Source organism: Pseudophryne corroboree, chromosome 4 (assembly GCF_028390025.1).
Source record: "Pseudophryne corroboree isolate aPseCor3 chromosome 4, aPseCor3.hap2, whole genome shotgun sequence".
Lineage (NCBI taxonomy): Eukaryota > Metazoa > Chordata > Amphibia > Anura > Myobatrachidae > Pseudophryne > Pseudophryne corroboree.
In genome coordinates, this window is record NC_086447.1 from 28,466,189 (window position 1) to 28,489,388 (window position 23,200).

Below are 23,200 nucleotides of genomic sequence, written 5' to 3' on the forward strand. Positions count from 1 at the left end.
TCGCTTTGCCAGGATTCAACAGTGGTCAATCTGTTGAAATCAGATCACTACATTTTTGCCACGTGCTCGATCCTAGGTTTAAAGCCTACGTTGTATATTTCTTTCTGGCGGACACAAGTCTGCAGAGGTGCAAAGTCCTGCTGGTGAGAAAATTGTCAACTCAAGCGGAATGTGACACGTCAACAGCTCCTCCTTCATTTTCACCTGCACCTGGGGCTGCGAGGAATATAATAACATTTCCTAGCTGACCCACTGTTGGTGATGCAGGGCAGTCAGGCGCAAGTGTTAACATCTGGTCTGGACTGAAGGAGCTACCAACAATTAATGACATGTCTACTGTTACTGCATATGATGCTGTCACTGTTGAAAGAATGGTGGAGGGTTATATCGGTGACAGCATCCAAGTAGGCATGTATACTGGCAGGAAAAAGAGGCAATTTGGATGCCCTTGCACAAACTGGCTTTATTTTACCTAAGTTGCCCCCACTCCAGTGTGTACTCCGAAAGAGTGTTTAGTGCAGCCAGTAACCTTGTCAGCGATCGGTGTAGGAGGTTACTTCCACAAAATGTGGAGAAGATGAGGTTCATCAAAATGAATGATAAATTCCTTCAGGAAGACCTTTACCAGCAATTGCCTCCAGAAAATACACAGGGACCTGTTATGGTGGATTCCAGCGGGGACAAATTAATACTCTGTAAGGATGAGGATGTAAACACTGAAGGAACACTGAAGGGAATGAGGAATCAGAAGATGAGGATGACATCTTGCCTCTATAGAGCCAGTTTGTGCAAGGAGAGATTAATTGCTACTTTTTTGTGGGGGCCCAAACAAACCAATCATTTCAGCCACAGTTGTGTGGCAAACCCTGTCACTAAAATGATTGGTTTGTTAAAATGTGCATGTCCTGTTTCTACAACATACGGGTGGGTGGGAGGGCCCAAAGACAAAGACAATTCCATCTTGCATGTCTTTTCTTTGTAATATCATTCCAGGGGTGCTGCACCTCTGCCCTATAAGTCCAGGGGTGCTGTCCCTCTGCCATTTAAGTTCAGGGGTGCTGATGTCTGTCTGCTGTGCTGTGTAACTGTAACTAGTTAGCTGGTGGAAGATGTACTGGAGTACAATCCGGACAATTGTGAGATAAGGGCAGAAGTCAACTGAAAGATGCAGTCAGGTGTCCTGGAGAAAGACTAAAGGGACAGGGGTGCTGTCCTGGGGTGCTTTACAGGGGTGCTGTTTCTCTGCCCTATAAGTCCAGGGCTGCTGCCCCACTGCCATTTAATTCCAGGGGTGCTGCTGCCTGTTTTCTGTTATGTGTAATACCCCAGGGATGTTGCACATCTGCTGTATAAGTCCAGGGGTGCTGCCTATCTGCTGTATAAGTCCAGAGGCACTGCTGTATAATTACTGGGGTGCTCCTGTACTTCATCCTAGGTTTAAACTAAAGTCTAGAGCAGAATATGAAACAAGCTTCAACATCACAACCAGATTTGATGAAACATACAGCCTCAAAAGTGTAAATGGAAATTCCAAGTTTGACAAAGTGTTTTCCAATAAAGTGGGGGGAGACCACATTTGTGGCCAAAGTCAGTCAGACTCAAAAGAGACAGAATCATAATCCAGTGGAACGTGATATGGCAACATCTCCTACTTCATTTTCTCTGGCAGCTGCCTGAGAAAACTAGATTTGTAGGAAAAAAACTGTGTTCCCTAATGCACACCGAGTGAATAATATTACTACATAATAATAGTCAGATAATACGGAGATCTTAGTTGCGTATATCTGCAGATATAGGGTTAAGCCCACAGGCCGATCGACAAGGCTTCTCCGTCACTGGGGGTCCCTAATACTAGGTATGGGCCTGGGGTGCAGGACCCCACGATGTCGGCACAGGTCGGCCACCCCAGGTCAGCACACAGGTGAGAATTAATAGGGGTTAATAAGAAGCACAGAAGTGCTATGTAAGTGGTGTGATTAAAATAATATATACAAAGTGATAGGAAAAATAATAAGTGTTAATAAAGTGTTAGGGTGTGCCGACCTGAAGCTGCCCAGCCATACCGACACAGGGGCCACCGCACCCCACACCCACCCCATCAATAATTACAAATATATCTGGGTTAAATTCCCAGTGTAAGGCCACATGGTAATGGCACCTACAGCATCTGAGAGCCAGCTTACCTGGGGATACCCCTGGCTTCCCCTATGGCACTTCTGGAGTCAGCAATCCCTCCTAATGCTGACCCATTTATGCCTCTCTATATACAATACACAAAGTGGAAAGCTGCTCAATCAGATTGTAATGTCACTCAGGTGCTAAAAGGGGAGGGGTAATTCTGTGTAGGAAAAAAACTGTGTTCCCTAATGCACACCGAGTGAATAATATTACTACATAATAATAGTCAGATAATACGGAGATCTTAGTTGCGTATATCTGCAGATATAGGGTTAAGCCCCCAGGCCGATCGACAAGGCTTCTCCGTCACTGGGGTCCCTAATACTAGGTATGGGCCTGGGGTGCAGGACCCCACGATGTCAGCACAGGTCGGCCACCCCAGGTCAGCACACAGGTGTCAAACACGCTAATGGCTTTGTCTGTGCCTGGGTGCGTCTATCACCGGGTCCGGGGTGCGCATGCATCCATGATGCACATGCGACCCATTCAAGTTAATGGGAGTGACTAGGCAGACAGATCGCCTAGTCATTTCGGGAATGCTGGTGTACGACGGGGCTGTGCGGCTCCATCTGTATGTGTATATGTTTGCCATATAATTCCAGAGGCGCCCTGTCTGAACCCGCTCATCTCTAGTAGATATATCTTCTAGTGTTTACTGTGTACCCAGCATTAGAGACAGGTTCTTCTCAATTATTTAATGTTAGGGACTCAAATGAATGGCTCCAATTAGTAAACCTTAATTTTGATTTAATAACGTTCCACATTTTGGGATTATTTACAAGATGTGCATTTGTTGTACAGGGTTCTTTTCAGTAATTTTGTAAATGTTTTCTACATAATAAATGTACAATGTAAGGGCTGCGTAGGGTTATAGCAAGACCTTGCAGTGTTAGAGGAACAGAGTTTCAGTGATCTTGCATTGCAAAATTAAATCTCAGCTTTCCATTGCACTGCAGCACTAGATGGGATAGGAGCTCCTGTGAGGCACAAACAGTTACTGAATAAGGCCCAGTATGGAGTCTCATGGTGGCTTACTGCCAGGAAGCTATCTGGCTTGCCAGGCTGAGGCATGCTGTGTCACAGAGGTTAGCATTGCTTCCTCCCACAGTCCTACTTGTAGTTTAAAATAAGTTTGGACTGTAGAGTGGTAAACTCCACTAGGGCAGGGGCTCAATATCAAATAATTCACTGCACAGTACTGCTTATAACTGTACCAAATCCAACTGAACTCAACTTGCCCGATTCGGGGCTGCTGTGGGGGCTTACGATTGGCTGCTAAAACATCTCAGGGGCTTCTTTATTTAAAAATAAAATATTAATAAAATAAACAAGACACACAGGTATGCTCACATGCATGTAACTGGGACACAAAGGTATGCTCACATGCGTGTAGCTGGGAGCTGTGAAAAATGAAAATAAGGCATCTGCCACAAAATATGTAAATAAAAATGCAATAAATAAATGGAAAAAAAGAAACCCAAGAGATTTTCACAAAATAAGTCTCCAGACTCCGTGGAGGGGAAAATATCCAATCTTGTTCCTGTGGTATACACCAGTTTATTTGCATCCCAGGATTAAATCTAAGATTATCTTAGTCTCTGAAAATGGAGAAGGGGGTACAAATCTGGAGGCTTTTGTACCTAGTTTTTCAGTTTGTCCAGTAATGTGGTAATTATATATTTGCTTGGTTGAAGATCTTTCCGTTCCACACCAATATAGGAGGTTAAAGTCTGTGTGTTGTTCCTGAGTGCGTGTGCCTATCTAATTTTTAATCACCTTCTTGACACTGTCCTCTTCCTCTTGCCTCTTCTCATAATGTGAAAAGTCATCATATATGGAGGTGGTATGTTTGTAGCTAGCTATGATTCTGAGAACTGGGCAAGCTTTTTCCAGGGGGACCACCTGTCGCTGAAATGATGGGTTTATTAAACTGTGCATGTCCTGTTTAAACAACATAAGGTTGGAGGGAGGGCCCAAGGACAATTCCATCTTGCACCTCTTTTTTTTCTTTGCATAACAGTATGTGCTCATTGGGGCCTAGTTTTTAAAACTGCCATCCTGTCTGCCTCTGCAGTGCCACTCCTAGATGGGCCAGGTGTTTGTGCCGCACACTTGTGTTAATTAGTTTAGTCATCCAGCTACCTCGGTGCAACCTTCTGGCCTGAAAACAATATTTTGAGGTGTGAGGTGTTCAGAATAGACTAGAAATTAGTGAAAATGAATGTTATTGAGGTTAATAATAATGCAGGAACAAAAAAAAAATTCTGTTTTTATGTGGTGATTTTTTTCAAAAAAACCCAGATCAAAAACCTGAAAGGAGATCCAGATCCAAAATCAAAACCCAAAACCCAAAAAGTGTCCGGTGCACATCTCTACTGTCAGTGTTTGGGATTCCAGCGTTGGCATCCTGACCTCTGTTATCCCCACTGACAGCCAGAGCCGGCCCTAACCAATATGATGCCCTAGGCAAGATTTTGGCTGGTGCCCCCCTAGCACCGCCGCTAGTTCTGCAGGAGATGCCTGGCATGAGTCAGCTGGCAGCTCTGCTAACGTCAAGCGTCTTTTGTTTATGAAAATGCATCTTATTTGCATTACTATGTGGCTAGGATGCATAAGCAGCTTCTGCTGATTAAAATGATATGCAGCGTGCCTATATTCTGTGTGCGACTGCACCTGTATCTGCATATGAAATGCTACATTACAGTGACTTCCAGGAATACACTGCAACGTAGCATTTTGTATGCAGATACAGCCGCAGTCACACACAGAATATAGGCATGCCGCATATCATTTTAATCAGCAGAAGCTGCTGGTGCCCCTAAGCATACCAAATGCCCTAGGCATTTGCCTAGTTTGCCTATGCCTAAGGCCGGCTCTGCTGACAGCAATGTAACCTCATCCCAAACAGTGTAGGGGATGCATTTATTAAGATGTGGCATATTTAAAATGGGAATGTTGGCTATAGAAAACAATCAGTTGTTAGCTATTATTTTATAAAAGGTGACAAATAAATGTTGGTTATAATCATATTGTTTGCTATGGAGAAAATCTCCACTCATAAAAATCCACAACACACTATAGAATCCCCTGCGCCTACACATTTATCCACCCATACTTTGGGGTACATTTACAAAAGTTGGTTTAAAAAAAAGATGTTGCCCATAACAAACAAAATCGGTCTTTCATTTCCTGGCATGCAAAAGAGACATACAGTGATAGATTGTGTTTCGTTGCTATGGACAACACCTCCACTTTTCATTCATAGAAACTTTAGTAAATGTACCCATTAGCTACTTAACTGGCTTGGTTAGATCACATGCGACTGCGCCACCCCATTGTGTCCACCACTTTTTGTGTAGGAGATCCGTTCTGCAGATGTGTATAATATCATTTGTATATTTTATACAAATGGCATAAAAAACGATATTTATTAAAAAAAAATTATTAACCCATTTTTTAAGGACATTTTTAAAGGAAACAATCTCAAGTTAAGTATTAATAAATATACATTTACACAACAATGCAGCTAATATTAACAATTTAAACTTACACACAACTCTACCTTACTTCCAGAGGAGGACATTCAAGACAACCCGAAGCCAGCTGAAGAGGGAGGGTAGAAATGAAGGACACATAACTGCACCAAAGCCTACACCCACAACACAACCTATTTTGCACACCCCAATGCCACACACCAGTCCCGCATTCACTGCACCAAAAACAACACACGAGCAAGATTTTTGGAACACTTGTTCCACTCAACAAACCACTCAGCTGGATTGGCTCAAAACGTAAGTGGCACATATGGGAAGCCAGGACTGAAACATATATAAACTAAACAATAATGTGAAAAGACAATGCATGCAGCTGACACGGGTGGCAAACACTCTGGGACTAAAGCAGGATGACCAAAACAGATTGCATTACACATTTGTAAGGATGATGGAGGACAATCTACAAAACTACACCAAAACTTCCTCCATACGTTGAGGCCAACCTGAGAACCCAACAAAGTATGTTGTGGCCGAGGGAATCACAAAATGTAGCCACAAGAGACTTAAATGCCACCATTGTAAATTTTACCCAGCAACTGGTAGCTCAACAAACTGAACAGCATAGTAACAGCTCTAGAGAAAGCAACAGCCACAATGACCTCACCTCAAAAGTGGATGCAAATGCCAGAATTCAGGATGCAGGAAGTCAGAATACTGACTGTGGCATCCCGATTTTGGGTATCCTGACAAGGGAAAGATGACCTAACTAACCTTTTCCCAATGCTTGTAAACCTTACCCTCCCCTTACAGCCTATACCTAAACTCCCCCTACTGCTAACCTCTTTAGTGGTCCGGGATATGTTTGGCATCACGGTGGTGGGTTTATGAACCTTGTCGGGATGCCAGCGCTGGCCTGTCCAAGCAGTGTCAGGATTTCTAAGTCAGCATTTCAACTGCTGGGATCCCGACTGCCAGAATCCTGACCAGATCCCAGATGGACATCTTGCAGATGCACCTTCACCACAACACCAGCCAGATGGTGTAGTACAGAGGTTCTCAAACTCGGTCCTCGGGGGCCCACACAGTGCATGTTTTGCAGGTCTCCTCACATAATCGCAAGTGAAATAATTAGCTCCACCTGTGGACCTTTTTAAAATGTGTCAGTGAGTAATTAATACACCTGTGCACCTGCTGGGTTACCTGCAAAACATTGAGGTTTGAGAGCCTCTGGTGTAGTACTTCCAGAGGGCAGGAAGGAAGGCAATAGGACTGCAGGACTAAAATACAGATGGAGCCTCCATTATCTTGGCTGGCTGAGGCGTTATTCGCGATCGGGCATACGCAGCGTGACTGACCCTAGTCATAGGGAGAAGCACAGATAAGTTGGTATTACCTTTGAGTGTAATACCTGCGATCATCCACCAGATGTCACTTTTTAAAATCACCATTGCGCAAGCGTGTGGTCTCCATTAAAATACAATACTGGACGACAGCGTAAGAACTACTTTACTAGTGCGTCTCATTATGCTACAATATGCTACAGTATGTCATACAGTATATACTGTAACAGTATATACAGCACAAACGCAAATAGTACAGCATATACAGATGCAAACGAACATGTTACAGGTACAATATGGTCTATTGATGTTAGGGATATGTGAGCGTCCATATCCCGTAGTATTAAGAATAATGGGGAGAGATAAAAGCTCCTCCCTAAGTTCCTGGATACCAAATCACCATGCTTAGCACCTCTGTACAGTATTTTGTATTTGAGTACTAAATAGCACGAACAGCTTGTAACATACAGTACTCAGCTGTAAATGCTGCAGCGGCAAATGTTATCTTTCTAAGTATAATGGGGAGAGATAAAAGCTCCTCCCTAAGTTCCTGGATGCCAAATGACCATGCTTATCATATATGTACAGTATTTTGCATTTGAGTACTAAATAGCATGAACAGCTTGTAACGTACATGTCAGGAACCACAGTTCACACACTGCTCGCACACGCCACTTACCAGCACACTAGTGTATTCTGTGCCGCAGATCAGCCTCTGGTGCTTTCTGTGATTACTAGCATGATTTCCACTGACTCTGGTAGAGTCACATTATCCAAAGTCACATGGTCCAGGTATCCAGATAATTACTTCCTGGTTCTGTGCATGCTGCTGCTGCTGCTGCCGGCAGCAACCAATCAGCATCCTTCTAGGGGGATATAAGCAGTCTTCCCAGAGTCCTCATTGCCTTGAACAACTTGTCAGTTCTCCTGCAAGTTCTCCAGAGTCGCTCTCAAGGCTCCAGGATTGCTCCAGAGATCCGTTTACCTGTGTCCTGCTGTACCTGCTTTTCCTGATTACTTACCTGCCGCCAGAGACTTCCACTATCTCCATCTCAGTGTGTTACCAGTCTGCGGTGCTCAGTCCAGGATTCCCTCACAGGCTCCGGATATCCTCAGCTACCCAAGCACTCCTGAGGTCACCATCCCTGATATACTTACCTTTTCACGTCACCATCAGACTCACTATCGATGATTAAGCACTTCAGTATAATCCGGTATTAAGCATCCCTGTATACTCGAGTGTCTCACAGCCTCTACAGAGGAACCTGAGCAGAGGGCCACGACCTGCCCGTCAGGCGCAGCGAAGACCATATCCCCTGGCAGGGGTTACTGGCAAAAACCCCTGGTGAGTTAAGACTCCGTGCCTCTGCTTCAGGTCTCGCCAATTCTCTATGCTCACTGTGTAATCTTCTAGAGTGCTCCAGCATATGACTTGTCCATATCTCAAGCCACCTAACTTCTGCCTCCCTGTGCCATCCACCAGCTCACCCAGGTCATTATCGGGAACACAATCAGACCACCCGTGACAGATTGTTCAAGGCCGATGGACTCGGCACATGACCACAGTGTGGGCCCAGCGGCTCTTCAGAATGTTATTTCATGAATAGATACACAGGAAGCCGCACAGCAGCAAGTCACTACCTACCTACCTACAGGAAGTGTCCACTTGCTTGGTTGCCCTCTAGCAGTCACTCAGGTCATCTACCCCTGTAGTGTCCACTCCACCAGCTGCTCATTCTTCTGTGTCTATCTCTCACTTACATCTTCCTGCTCCTAATAAATATGATGGCAATCCCAAGCTCTGTAGAGGATTTCTCAATCAATGTGACATCCAATTTGAACTACATCCACAGAATTTCCCTTCTGCTAGGACCAAGATAGCTTACATTGTCTCCCTGCTAACTGGTTCAGCTTTAAGTTGGGTATCACCGCTGTGGGAAAGGTCTGACACTTTACTCACTGATTATGTCAAATTTGTTTCCACATTCAGACGCATATTCGATGAGCCAGGTCGAGCGGCGTCTGCCTCTACAGAGATACTCCTTATTAAACAAGGCTCCCGTCCCATGGGACAATTTGTAGTCCAATTCCAGACCTTGGCTTCCGAATTAAAGTGGAACAATGAAGCACTAACTGCTGCTTTCTGGTTAGGAGTTTCGGAGCGCATTAAGGACAAGTTGGCTACCCGTGATCTTCCAGTTCAGTTAGAAGATTTAATCTCCCCGTGTGTTAAAATAGACCTACGTCTCAGAGAGAGAGGTCTAGAGCGGCAGGGGAAAGTTTTATCCAGAGTTTCTTCCCTGCCTCTGCATCGTCCAGTGTCTGCTAGCACAGCAGAACCTAAGCAAACAGGTATATCTAGGCTATCACCGGAAGAACGATCCAGGAGGCAAAAAGAGAAATTGTGTTTGTATTGTGCCGCTTCCGGTCACTTTATCAGGTTCTGTCCTGAGCGTCCGGGGAAACACCAAGCCCTAACCTGCAATGGGGGAGTCAGGTTAGGCCATTTAATAAAGTCTCCTCCATCTCCTGACTTGGTACTTCCAGTTACCCTTCTGTCTCCAGCAGGTTGCTATCACGTCTCTGCCCTGGCGGACTCTGGGGCAGCAGGGAACTTCATTACCTCAGACCTTGCCAAAAAATGTAATATTCCAGTCTCTTCATTATCTCAGCACCTCTACCTCGATGGTAGTAAAATTCTTGGCAGTGATGTCACACATCAGACAGCTCCTGTTACCATCCAAGTGGGGGTTCTTCATCAAGAATACATTGAGATTCTCATCGTTCCTAAGTCTTCTTACGATATCGTGCTAGGTTTGCCATGGTTACGACTCCACAATCCTCGCATCAATTGGGCCTCACTGCAGATTGAGGAATGGAGTGATTATTGCCAGAAGCATTTAGTAAGTGAAGTAACTCCTATCCGGTCCACTGAGATTAAGCTCTTGCCCGGCCTACCCACAGCATATGAAGAATTTTGTGATGTATTCAGTGAACAGGCAGCTGATGTGTTACCTCCTCATCATAAATGTGATTGCCCGATTGACCTTCTTCCCGGAAAGTCCCCTCCTATGGGGCGCACATACCCACTCTCGGTACCCGAGACTAAAGCAATGTCTGATTACATTCAGGAAAATCTGCAAAAAGGTTTCATCCGCCCTTCCTCCTCTCCCGCTGGAGCGGGTTTCTTCTTTGTAAAAAAGAAAGATGGAGGCCTGCATCCCTGCATTGATTATAGAGGCTTAAACAACATAACAGTCAAAAACAGTTATCCTCTTCCTCTCATAACTGAGCTGTTCGATCGTGTCAAGGGAGCAAAGGTCTTCACCAAACTGGACCTCAGAGGAGCTTATAACTTAATCAGAATCCGTGAGGGCGATGAATGGAAAACAGCTTTCAACACCAGACCTGGGCATTACGAGTACCTTGTAATGCCCTTCGGATTAAGTAATGCCCCTGCAGTTTTCCAACAGTTTGTGAATGATATATTCAGAGATGTATTATACAAGTTCCTCGTAGTATATCTTGACAACATCCTTATATTTGCCCAGGATCTCCAAACCCATCGCAGTCAGGTGAAAGAAGTCCTGTCCTGTTTACGTGCAAATAAATTGTACGGTAAACTCTCCAAGTGTACCTTTGAAGTACGCTCTATACCTTTCTCGGGGTACATTATTTCAAGCTCAAAATTACAGATGGACCCGGAAAAACTTGAGGCCATCAACGGTTGGTCCCAACCAACTACACTAAAGGCTGTCCAGCACTTCATTGGTTTTGCCAATTATTATAGAAAATTTATCAGGGGATTCTCCACGCTCATCTCTCCAATTACAGCCCTGACCAAAAAAGTAGGAAATCCCGCAGCCTGGTCCAAAGAAGCCTTGTACTCGTTCCATCTGCTAAAACAAGCCTTCATCTCGGCTCCTATTCTCCCGCAACCAGACCCTAATAAGCCCTTTTCCCTTGAAGTTGATGCCTCTAAGGTGGGTATTGGAGCAGTGCTATGCCAGACCGCGGAAGATGGGAAGCAACATCCATGCGTTTTTTTCTCATGAAAATTCCTTCCTGCAGAGAAAAACTACTCCATTGGCGATCAAGAGTTGTTAGCAATCAAGTTGGCATTGGAAGAGTGGAGGTACTTGTTAGAGGGTGCCAAATTTACTGTAACCATTTTACAGACCACAAGAACTTGCTCTACCTCCAAGCGGCCCAGTGCCTGAATCCTCACAAAGCCCGCTGGTCACTATTCTTCTCGTGTTTTGATTTCAAGATCTTGTATCGACCAGGCTCTCGGAATGTAAAGGCAGAAGCGTTATCACGGTCCATGGAGGAAGATGTTCAGCCTCATGACCAGCATCCTATCATCAGTCCCACTGCCTTTGCCACCACGTGTCTCCTGTCCCACCTCAAGGGAAGATATATGTGTCCTACTACAGAGGAGACAGAGAAGGCTCTTGTGTGGGCGCACTGTTGAACTAAAGGTAAATACCTGATATATAGGAAGAAATACTAAAACAAATCTTTATTAATAAATTTTTAAAAATTAGCTAAATACCCAATAATGATCCTAACAAGTATTAATTCACATACACATCTCGAAGGTATGGAAAAAATGTTAAAATGTTCTGGTCTTGATCTACGAATAGAGATTAGAAAGGCTGTAGGCACTGTTTAGTCATACACCCATTTCACCTGACCAGTACAGAAAATCTGTATTAATAATGCCAGAAGCTGGTTGGTATTATCATATGCCTATATACAAGGGTCAAGTAGGGGTCAGTGCCATATGTATTAAGATGATATAAATAATAACAGCATGTGGCCTGCGTATTGGTAGTGCAGCAAATGAAAGTGATATTATTCACAGTTGAATGACAGAAATAATTGGTGATACTGCTGTTGGCGTCATATGTCACAGGTCCCTATATAGTGACCACTACCCTACAAAACTGGGTATTCACTGGTAGTTTCCTCCCCAGGTACTAACACAGCCCAACACCGCTTGGCTTCCAAGATCAGACGAGATCAGGCATTGAAGGTGTGGTATGATAGTAGGGAAGGTAAATGCACTATACACCAATGAGAGTGCACCTATATAAGAAAATGATAAAGCTGACAAATCAGCTTCACCAAAGAGTAGGAAAAAGAATAGAGAAGACAGTGTGGATCTGCTGTCTGCATTTAGGCAGAGTGCTACAGTTACCACCTTCCTGGCACTGTGCGCCCTGGATTGCAGATGAGAGTCCGAGAGTCCACAGAAAAAGGTTGTAGTAAAATAGAATTTGTCAGTCAATATATCATATATTTATATATGAAAGTATTAGAAATACTGCACTAGAAACCACGGTTTGTGGTATTGCGTAGGTCACACAATAGGCTGTTAATTGTAACACCCAGACACTCAATTATATGTGATGTAAGGTATCATAAAAGATACTGGATTCCTGATCCATCAATATAAAGCACCTGATTGGGGTGCGTAGTTGATAGAATATTGATGCTTACTAATACACCAGAAAAAAATCCTGCAACGAGATAGCAATATTCTGCTAATTATCAAGCAGTAGGTTAGATGTACATACACCCTAGATATATAGCCTAAGAGAGAAGTATCCCTAGTTGCACCATCCTATAATCAAATAAATAAATGATATCTTTAGAATATTCTGTGCTAAGTATGAATACACATACACAGGCTATAAGGGTATGCTGGAAAAGGACATCAACTCTGCATAAGAAAAATTGTAAATGTAAGAGGGTTAAAGCATCAAAGGATTAGTAAGTGAGGGAACACAAAAGTTCCGATAACCGTGATCTGGACATCCAGAAGGAGTGTCTGCAGTGTGATGGGGCTGGAGCCGGTGGTCCCGCTGACGACAATAAGAAAAACGCGTTTCACCCTGTATGGGCTTGCTCACTTCCTCATCATGTTCAGCAGGTAACAGTGAGAAGTTTAAAAACCTTAGTGTTGCTGCATCAGCCAATCAGATTTGTTTCCCTTAGGCGCCCATTGGTCTAGAGCGCTGTCAATCACCTTTGAGGGATTGGGAATAGCGGGACGGGGTGGGCGGGGTCGGATGACATGCATGATGCTGGTAGGTTTAGGGCGCTGTCAATAGCGCTGTGTCGCAAATGAGACCAGGGGGAGAAAAAATATCCGCCTACCAGGTGGAGATAACATACTCCCAGTAATTAAGGTATTTGTGCGGTTACCTCCATCATCATTCCCTCATTGCATTTCACATTCACCTTCATTCTATTTTACTTAATTTGATTTATTTATTTTCATTTATATTCACTCCATTTTTTTCTCTCTCATATATTTTCATTAGTGGCCATATTCTTTTAATCAACCTCTCTCTTTTCTTCACACACACTGTTAGGCTTTATTTCTATTTATACCTCAAACTGATACTTTACTAACATCCAATATGTGGTGCTTTCTTCTTTTTTCCTCCTTTTCACTTATCAAAGATATCATTTATTTCTTTGATTACAGGATGGTGCAACTAGGGATACTTCTCTCTTAGGCTATATATCTAGGGTGTATGTACATCTAACCCACTGCTTGATAATTAGCAGAATATTGCTATCTCGTTGCAGGATTTTTTTCTGGTGTATTAGCAAGCATCAATATTCTATCAACTACGCACCCCAATCAGGTGCTTTATATTGATGGATCAGGAATCCAGTATCTTTTATGATACCTTACATCACATATAATTGAGTGTTTGGGTGTTACAATTAACAGCCTATTGTGTGACCTACGCAATACCACAAACCGTGGTTTCTAGTGCAGTATTTCTAATACTTACATATATAAATATATGATATATTGACTGACAAATTCTATTTTACTACAACCTTTTTCTGTGGACTCTCATCTGCAATCCAGGGCGCACAGTGCCACGAAGACAGCAGATCCACACTGTCTTCTCTATTCTTTTTCCTACTCTTTGGTGAAGCTGATTTGTCAGCTTTATCATTTTCTTATATAGGTGTACTCTCATTGGTGTATAGTGCATTTACCTTCCCTACTATCATACCACATCTTCAATGCCTGATCTCGTCTGATCTTGGAAGCCAAGCGGTGTTGGGCTGTGTTAGTACATGGGGAGGAAACTACCAGTGAATACCCAGTTTTGTAGGGTAGTGTTCACTATATAGGGACCTGTGACATATGACGCCAACAGCAGTATCACCAATTATTTCTGTCATTCAACTGTGAATAATATCACTTTCATTTGCTGCACTACCAATACGCAGGCCACATGCTGTTATTATTTATATCATCTTAATCTGGTGGCCAACCGTGCATACGGCACTGACCCCTACTTGACCCTTGTATATAGGCATATGATAATACCAACCAGCTTCTGGTATTATTAATACAGATTTTCTGTACTGGTCAGGTGAAACGGGTGTATGACTAAACAGTGCCTACAGCCTTTCTAATCTCTATTCGTAGATCAAGACCAGAACATTTTAACATTTTTTCCATACCTTCGAGATGTGTATGTGAATTAATACTTGTTAGGATCATTATTGGGTATTTAGCTAATTTTTACAAATTTATTAATAAAGATTTGTTTAGTATTTCTTCCTATATATCAGGTATTTACCTTTACTTCAAGAGTGCGCACACACAAGAGCCTTCTCTGTCTCCTCTGTAGTAGTATATATTGTCTCTGGCTCTGGGCGCACCACCAAGCAGGTGTTAGGGTCTCCTGCTCTGTGCTGCCACGTCGTCATGGCAACCGGGAGACAAGTGCTAGCGGAGTAACCTGAGCGTAGCTGATACTCCGGTTCGGGTCTTTTGCTGTGCAGTGGTTACAGGCTCTGTGCACGGCAGGGGATCCGGTGCTGGTTTTTGTGCTCACAGTCTGTGAGGTCTGAGTGGGGCGTGGACAGCACCTGCTATATAAACCTTCTTCTCAGGTTAGGCAGATGCTGCTGAATCTTTGTTGGTTAGTCAGTTCCTGAAAGCTAACTAGTACTGTGTAAACTTTGTATTTGTTTGTTGCTTACTGCAAATAGGCCTTGGGATTTGGTATTACACTCTGCCAATCCAGACCTAGCAGTAAGACTGGAGTCAGTCGTTTAACCTGCTGGGGTTCTTTTGCTACTCTGTGAACCTCGCAAGTTTGCGGCTGTATTCTCAGACTTGCCTGCCAAAATCCTTTCTCACTGTGCAAGGTGTTCAGGTGTCAGTTTAGTGGCAGTAAGCTGAACCAGTGCACTGCAAGTGAGGACTAGGATTGTGGAGACTCTCCTTGTGTCTATTATTCCATCTCTGACCAAGGAGTTTACTGCCACACCCGTTGGTAACCCTTTAGGGTTTTGCTGTTGCTCTTAGCAGCAGCATTTCGAGTTCTCTACGTATTAAATCACTACATCTCGCTTCTTTCCATCTGAGCATTCCTAATACTAGGGAGACACCCAGTTTCTTAGCCTTTGGGCTTCTCTGTTCACTTTGTGTTTATTTTGTTACCCTATCACATTCTGTGTATGTAATGTCATATTCCCCAGTCTGTCTGTGAGTTCATTTGTTTTGCATCCCTCACCGTTCAGACACCAGTACATTTCTGCTGGCACTGGTGTGCATAACATATTCAGCAGCCTAATACTCCTGTTGAAATTTTGTGGGAATATGGAGCATACCCATCAAAATACTTTGCAACAGGTGGTCGATCAGGTGCAGGTCCTGACTCGACAATTTAATGATTTGTCCATTAAAATGCACACCTCGCAGGCCGCTGGCGGAGCTCCCGCAGCAGCAGTACCTTCAGGGGTTAAGGAGCCGAAAGTAAATCTCCCAGATCGTTTTTCTGGAGATCGCTCACAGTTCTTTTGTTTCAAGGAGAGCTGCAAGCTATATTTCCAGCTTAGGCCTCAGTCTTCTGGGTCGGAGATTCAGCGGGTGGGCATAGTGATTTCCTTGCTACAAGGAGACCCACAGGTCTGGGCATATGGGTTGCAGCCTGACTGTCCGTTGCTTAAAAGTGTTGATGCTTTTTTTAAGGCACTGGGCATGTTGTATGATGACCCTGACAAGACGGCCTCAGCCGAGGCTCAGATTTCGATCCTTAAGCAAGGGCGAAGGCCAGTTGAGGTTTATTGTATGGAGTTTCGGAGGTTGGCCCATGATACCCAGTGGAATGACCCAGCCCTGAGACACCAGTACCGAAGAGGTCTTTCTAACCAGTTAAAAGACCAACTGGTACAATATCCCTTGCCTGATAGCTTGGATCAGCTCATGCAGTTATCCATTCGGGTGGATAGACGGCTGAGAGAGCGCAGGCTTGAAAGGGAGACCAAGGTTTCCTTCTTTCCCAAGGGAACCTCAGACTCTGAGGAATTTTCCGAGGAGCCTATGCAGATTGGGGCTACCCGCCTCTCCTCGCGTGAGAAGACGCGAAGGAGACAGCAGGGGTTATGTTTGTACTGTGGGAATAAAGGTCATGTGGTAGTATCATGCCCAGAAAAGCCAGAAAACTTCAGGGCCTGAGGGTGATGGGAAATATCCTGTCAGGTCAGAAGTCGGAATTTCCCAAGAAGACTTTTATCATTCCGGTGACCTTGAAGATCCTCGGTCAAACTGTCAAGACTGAGGCCTTTGTGGACAGTGGGGCTGACAGGGTTTTTATGGACCGCCAATTCGCCCTGAAACACTCTGTTCCCTTAGTACACTTGGCATCGGAAATTGAGATTTGTGGGTTAAACGGGGAACCATTATCCCAGGGTAAAATTACCTCTTGCACTAGCCAGATTTCTTTGTTTATTGGAGCCACACACTCTGAAAAATTGTCCTTTTATGTGACTGTCTGTACTTTTGCCCCATTGGTGTTGGGGTTACCCTGGTTAAGGGCCCACAATCCTCAATTTGACTGGGTCTCTGGGGAGATTCTTAGTTGGGGTACTGATTGTTTCAGGAGTTGCTTGAGCCTTCCAGTCAGGCTTTCGCAGCTAAGTTTGCCAGGATTGCCAGGATGTTATGCAGATTTTGCGGACGTGTTCTCCAAAAGAGTTGCAGAGGTACTACCTCCCCATCGCCCCTATGACTGTGCCATTGATTTGTTGCCGAATGCTAAGCTTCCCAAGAGCAGGTTGTACTCCCTGTCACGTCCTGAGACTCAGGCTATGGCAGAGTACATTCAGGAGAACTTGGCTAAGGGATTTATCAGACTTTCACAGTCTCCAGTTTGGTCGGGGTTCTTCTTCGTGGGTAAAAAGGACGGTTCGTTGCGACCCTGCATCGACTTCAGGGAATTGAACCGTGTCACGATTAAAAACTCATACCCACTGCCTCTCATTTCGGTCTTGTTTGACCAGCTTCGTACTGCCACCATTTTTTCTAAGATTGACCTACGCGGTGCGTACAATCTAATCCGAATAAGAGAGGGGGATGAATGGAAGACTGCCTTTAATACCCACTCAGGGCATTATGAATATTTGGTGATGCCTTTTGGGCTCTGTAATGCCCCGGCAGTCTTCCAGGACTTCATGAACGATGTACTCAGGGAATATTTGGGTAGATTCTTAGTTGTATACTTAGATGACATCCTAATCTTCTCCCATTCCCTGGAGGAACATCGGAAGCATGTACGCTTAGTCCCCCAGAAACTCAGAGACCACCGGCTTGGGGCGAAGCTGGAGAAGTGCGAATTTGAAGTTCAGCAAATCGCATTTCTAGGATATATTATCTCCCCAGAAGGTTTCCAAATGGAGGGTTCCAAGGTACAGGCAGTCCTGGATTGGGTGCAGCCCACTAGTTTGAAGGCGCTTCAGCGTTTTCTGGGCTTTGCAAATTTTTATAGAAGATTTATCGCTGGATTTTCGTCTATAGTGGCGCCCTTGGTGGCACTCAGTAAGAAAGGGGCGGATGTTGCTCACTGGTCTTGTGAGGTCAAAGCGGCTTTTGCCCGTCTCTAAAGGGCATTTGTCTCGGCCAAGGTGCTGCAACACCCAGATCCAGAGCGTCCTTTTGTGGTGGAGGTGGATGCCTCTGAGATGGGTATTGGGGCAGTGCTCTCTCAGATGGGGGTGTCTGATAATCGCCTTCATCCCTGTGCTTACTTTTCCCGTAAATTTTCGCCTGCCGAGATGAATTATGACGTGGGTAACCGGGAATTGTTGGCTATTAAGGATGCACTCGAGGAGTGGAGACACTGGCTTGAGGGGGCTAAGTTTGTGGTCTCAATTCTCACCGACCATAAGAATTTGGCATATTTAGAGTCAGCGAAGCGCCTCAATGCCAGGCAGGCACGATGGGTTTTGTTTTTCGCTCGCTTTAATTTTTTGATAACATATCGCCCTGGGTCAAAAAACATCAAGGCTGATGCGCTCTCGCAGAGTTTTGCTCCAATCCAGGAGACCACCGAGGAGCCATTGCCCATTGTGTCCCCATCATGTATTAAAGTGGGCATTACCCTGGACCTCTTGTCATTAGTCCTTAGAGCACAGGAGCAGGCTCCTCCAGACCTTCCGGTAGGTCTTTTGTTTGTGCCTCCTAGGTTAAGACAGCGAGTGTTCCTGGAATTCCATGCCAAGAAGTCGGCAGGTCACCCGGGTATTGCCAGAACTCGGGAGTTGCTATCTAGGGCGGTGTGGTGGCCCTCGGTGGCTAGGGATGTGGATCAGTGGGTTCGGGCATGTGACATCTGTGCCCGAAATAAGACTCCTAGAGGGGTTCCTGTTGGCCCATTACATCCACTCTCTATTCCATCTAAGCCATGGACCCACATTTCAATGGATTTTGTGGTGGACTTGCCCAAATCCTCGGGGATGACAGCCATCTGGGTTGTCGTTGACAGGTTTTCGAAGATGGCGCACTTCGTTCCATTGGTTGGGCTGCCATTGGCCAGACGCCTGTCTGAATTATTTATGCTGCATGTTTGCACCTCCACGTGTTGCCACTTGATGTGGTCTCTGACCGCGGATCCCAGTTTGTGGCCAAATTCTGGAGGGCATTTTGTTCCGATCTCCAGATTTCTGTCAGCTTGTCGTCAGGCTACCATCCGCAGTCTAATGGGCAGACTGAAAGGGTGAACCAGTCCTTGGAGCAGTTCCTCAGGTGTTATGTCTCCAAGTGTCAGACTGACTGGGTGGCTCATCTGTCCATGGCGGAGTTTGCCTATAACAACGCGGCTCACTCTGCTACAGGGATCTCTCCCTTCCTTTGTGTGTATGGGCATCATCCTAAGGCCAATTCTTTTGACCCCCTGGATTCCACGCCTGGTGGTTCCTCTGTGGTTTCGGTCCTTAGAGGTATTTGGAGGAAAGTGAAGAAAGCCCTTGTGTCTGTGTCATTAGTGACCAAAAGGGTTTTTGATAAGCGGAAAAGACCCTGCAGCTTCAAATTAGGAGACTTCGTCTGGTTGTCTACCAAGAATTTGAAGTTGAGACAGCCATCTCATAAGTTAGGCCCCCGGTTCATCGGTCCTTATAAGATCACTAGGGTTATCAATCCGCTGGCATTTCAGTTAGATCTACCCCGTTCTTAGGTTATCAATAAAACATTTCATTGTTCCCTTTTAAAACGGGCGATTAGTAATCCTTTTTCCAGTGGAAGACCTTCCCCTCTTCTGATACGTGGCCAGAGGGAGTTTGTTGTTGAAAGGATTCTTGACTCCAAGATGGTTCGGGGTCGGCTGTCATTTTTGGTGCACTGGAAGGGGTATGGCCCGGAGGAGCGGTCGTGGGTGCGCAGTTGTGATCTTCATGCCCCCAGACTGTTACGCTCTTTCTTCTCGCAGTTCCCCCATAAACCCGGTGGTAGGGGTTATTTGACCCCTCGTCAGAGGGGGGGTACTGTTAGGGTCTCCTGCTCTGTGCTGCCACGTCATCATGGCAACCGGGAGACAAGTGCTAGCAGAGTAACCTGAGCGTAGCTGATACTCCGGTTCGGGTCTTTTGCTGTGCAGTGGTTACAGGCTCTGTGCACGGCAGGGGATCCGGTGCTGGTTTTTGTGCTCACAGTCTGTGAGGTCTGAGTGGGGCGTGGACAGCACCTGCTATATAAACCCTCTTCTCAGGTTAGGCAGATGCTGCTGAATCTTTGTTGGTTAGTCAGTTCCTGAAAGCTAGCTAGTACTGTGTAAACTTTGTATTTGTTTGTTGCTTACTGCAAATAGGCCTTGGGATTTGGTATTACACTCTGCCAATCCAGACCTAGCAGTAAGACTGGAGTCAGTCGTTTAACCTGCTGGGGTTCTTTTGCTACTCTGTGAACCTAGCAAGTTTGCGGCTGTATTCTCAGACTTGCCTGCCAAAATCCTTTCTCACTGTGCAAGGTGTTCAGGTGTCAGTTTAGTGGCAGTAAGCTGAACCAGTGCACTGCAAGTGAGGACTAGGATTGTGGAGACTCTCCTTGTGTCTATTATTCCATCTCTGACCAAGGAGTTTACTGCCACACCCATTGGTAACCCTTTAGGGTTTTGCTGTTGCCCTTAGCAGCAGCATTTCGGGTTCTCTACGTATTAAATCACTACATCTCGCTTCTTTCCATCTGAGCATTCCTAATACTAGGAAGACACCCAGTTTCTTAGCCTTTGGGCTTCTCTGTTCACTTTGTGTTTATTTTGTTACCCTATCACCTTCTGTGTATGTAATGTCATATTCCCCAGTCTGTCTGTGAGTTCATTTGTTTTGCATCCCTCACCGTTCAGACACCAGTACATTCCTGCTGGCACTGGTGTGCATAACAGCAGGACGATAAATTGTGATTTTTCTCACTGTCATCGTCCAACTGTTGGTTATACATAACAGTATTTCATTATCAAGTTTGACCAGTGCCTGATCGCCCGTTTTTGCGTTTGTTTCCTTGCTGAGAAATCCAGGGGCCACTACTCTCTGCTTATTCTCCTTGACCTCTCTGCTGCTTTTGACACTGTAGACCACCCTCTCCTCCTGCAAATCCTGTACTCATTTGGTTTGCGTGATACTGCTCTCTCCTGGTTGTCCTCCTACCTTTCTGACCGTTCCTTCTCTGTCTCCTCTCATGACTCCACATCCCCCCCACTTCCTCTACCAGTAGGTGTCCCCAAAGGTTCTGTTCTTGGGCCTCTCCTTTTCTCTGTCACGATCCTGACTGTAGTTTTCGTATTTGGTGACTTACCCCTGCCATCTGTCCTGGATCCTGTGCCTTTTTGCTCACTGAGATAAACAGCTTGTCAGCACCATGAGTTTCCTGAGATCTCTGCCTGGAAGGTAATAGTTAACGAGCTTCACGTGTGGTGATCTCCTGTGTGAGTCTGAATTCAGCAATCTGAAGTTTAGGCCTAAAAGCCAGCATCCTCTGTTTGCAGAAGTTCAGGCTTCAGTGTTCTCTCGGCCTGCTAGGCCTCACTCCACATCACAGCCTCGTCTAGAGTACTCACATGACAGTGACTGTTCACCTGACCCAGAGCTGTCCAATCCTCTTCCAGCCTGAGACTCTTTGAATCACCTGAAACTGCTCACCAATCACCAAGGACCAGGAAGTATAAGTCGGGAGACTGAGTTGGAAACTGGGCCAGTTCCTCGTGTCACACACAGCTCTGTGTGAGCTTTGAAGCTGAGCTCCCTAAAGGTAACCCTTGTACTTCAGTCCCTTTAAAAATTCTGTTCCATTGTTACCCAGTTTGGATTACATTTGTGTTGCCATTGATATCCAGTATATCCACCAGTCTCAACTTAAAGGCACAGTACAGTATTCCACAGTCTCAACTTAAAGGCACAGTTGTGGTGTTTCATCTTAAAGGCACAGTACGGTATTCTACAGTCTCAACTTAAAGACACAGCTGCAGTGTTTCATCTTAAAGGCACAGTACGGTAGTCCACAGTCTCAACTTAAAGGTACAGTCGCAGTATTCCACAGTCTCAAATGAAAACAACAGCTGCAGTATTCAACCATCACAGCCGCAGGGTTCTTCAGCTCGTACTAGAGTTATAGCCACAGTCATCGTTCTACTTTCAGTTGCGTTTCCAGTTATATCCGGTACCAGCCCGCATTACAGTTGCATCCCAGTCTCACCAGTAACCAGTCCATCTTACTATCTTGCCAGTATCCTTGAGTACATAAGCACCTACTCCTGTGACACTATATCCAGTACAGTCTCACCTATACATTCATCATCCTGCTATCAAAGTCCCTGGTGATCCAGTGGTCAGGATACGGCTTCCTCTGCCGAGGCCCTGGTTCGATCCCCGGTCAGGGATTGCTCCTTCTTCTCACTGATTCCTACAGACCAGCCTAATATTCACATAGTCCTCCAGTTGCCCGCACAGACTTCACTAACACCGGGTTCACAAAACCACAGTCATGACATTCTCTCTCTACACATCCTCATTAGGTGAGCTCATTAGCTCTTTTGACTTAAAATATATTCTCTTCGCTGAAGATACTCAAATCTACCTTTCCTCTCCAGACCTCTCCCCTGCTCTCCTCACTCGTATCTCCAACTGTCTCTCTGCTACCTCTTCCTGGATGTCCCAGCGCTTTCTTAAACTTAACATGTCTAAGACCAAACTGATCATCTTTCCTCCCTCCCGCATAACCTCACCTCCCACAATTTCATTATCCATTGATAGCACAACTATCTCCTCTAGCCCCCAAGTGCGATGTCTTGGAGTAATCCTTGACTCCTCCCTCTCTTTCAAACCACACATTCACTACCTCTCAAAAACCTGCCATTTCCACCTCAAAAACATCTCCAGGATCAGACCCTTTCTCACCCAGGATGCTACTAAGACCCTCATTCACTCACTGGTCATCTCCAGATTAGACTACTGCAATCTCCTCCTATCTGGCCTCCCTCAAAAATGCCTCTCTCCACTTCAATCTATCCTCAACGCTGCTGCCAGTCTCATTTTCCTCACCAAACGTACTACATCTACATCCCCTCTCTTGCAGGACCTTCACTGGCTACCCTTCCCAATCAGAATCCAATTCAAGCTTCTCACACTTACCTACAAATCCCTCACCCACTCTTCTCCCTCTTACATCTCTAACCTTATCTCTCTTTACATTCCCACCTGTCCTCTTTGCTCTGCTAATGCACGCCGTCTCTCCTGCCAACTAATTACCTCCTCCCACTCCTACCTACAAGATTTTGCACGTGCTGCTCCCTATCTTTGGAATGCTCTACCTCTCCCCATCCGACTTTCCACCTCTCTACAAAACTTCAAACGGGCTCTCAAGACCCACTT

General features: G+C 45.2%; 1 protein-coding gene and 1 pseudogene across 1 annotated transcript in view; one reads left to right on the top strand and one right to left on the bottom strand.

Annotated features, from left to right (window-relative positions):
* The window catches only part of LOC134910769 (taste receptor type 1 member 2-like), a 118,438-nt gene that overhangs the window by 63,017 nt on the left and 32,221 nt on the right, over window positions 1-23,200 (bottom strand). The window lies entirely within an intron of this gene.
* On the top strand, window positions 14,045-14,163 carry LOC134912972 (5S ribosomal RNA; annotated as a pseudogene).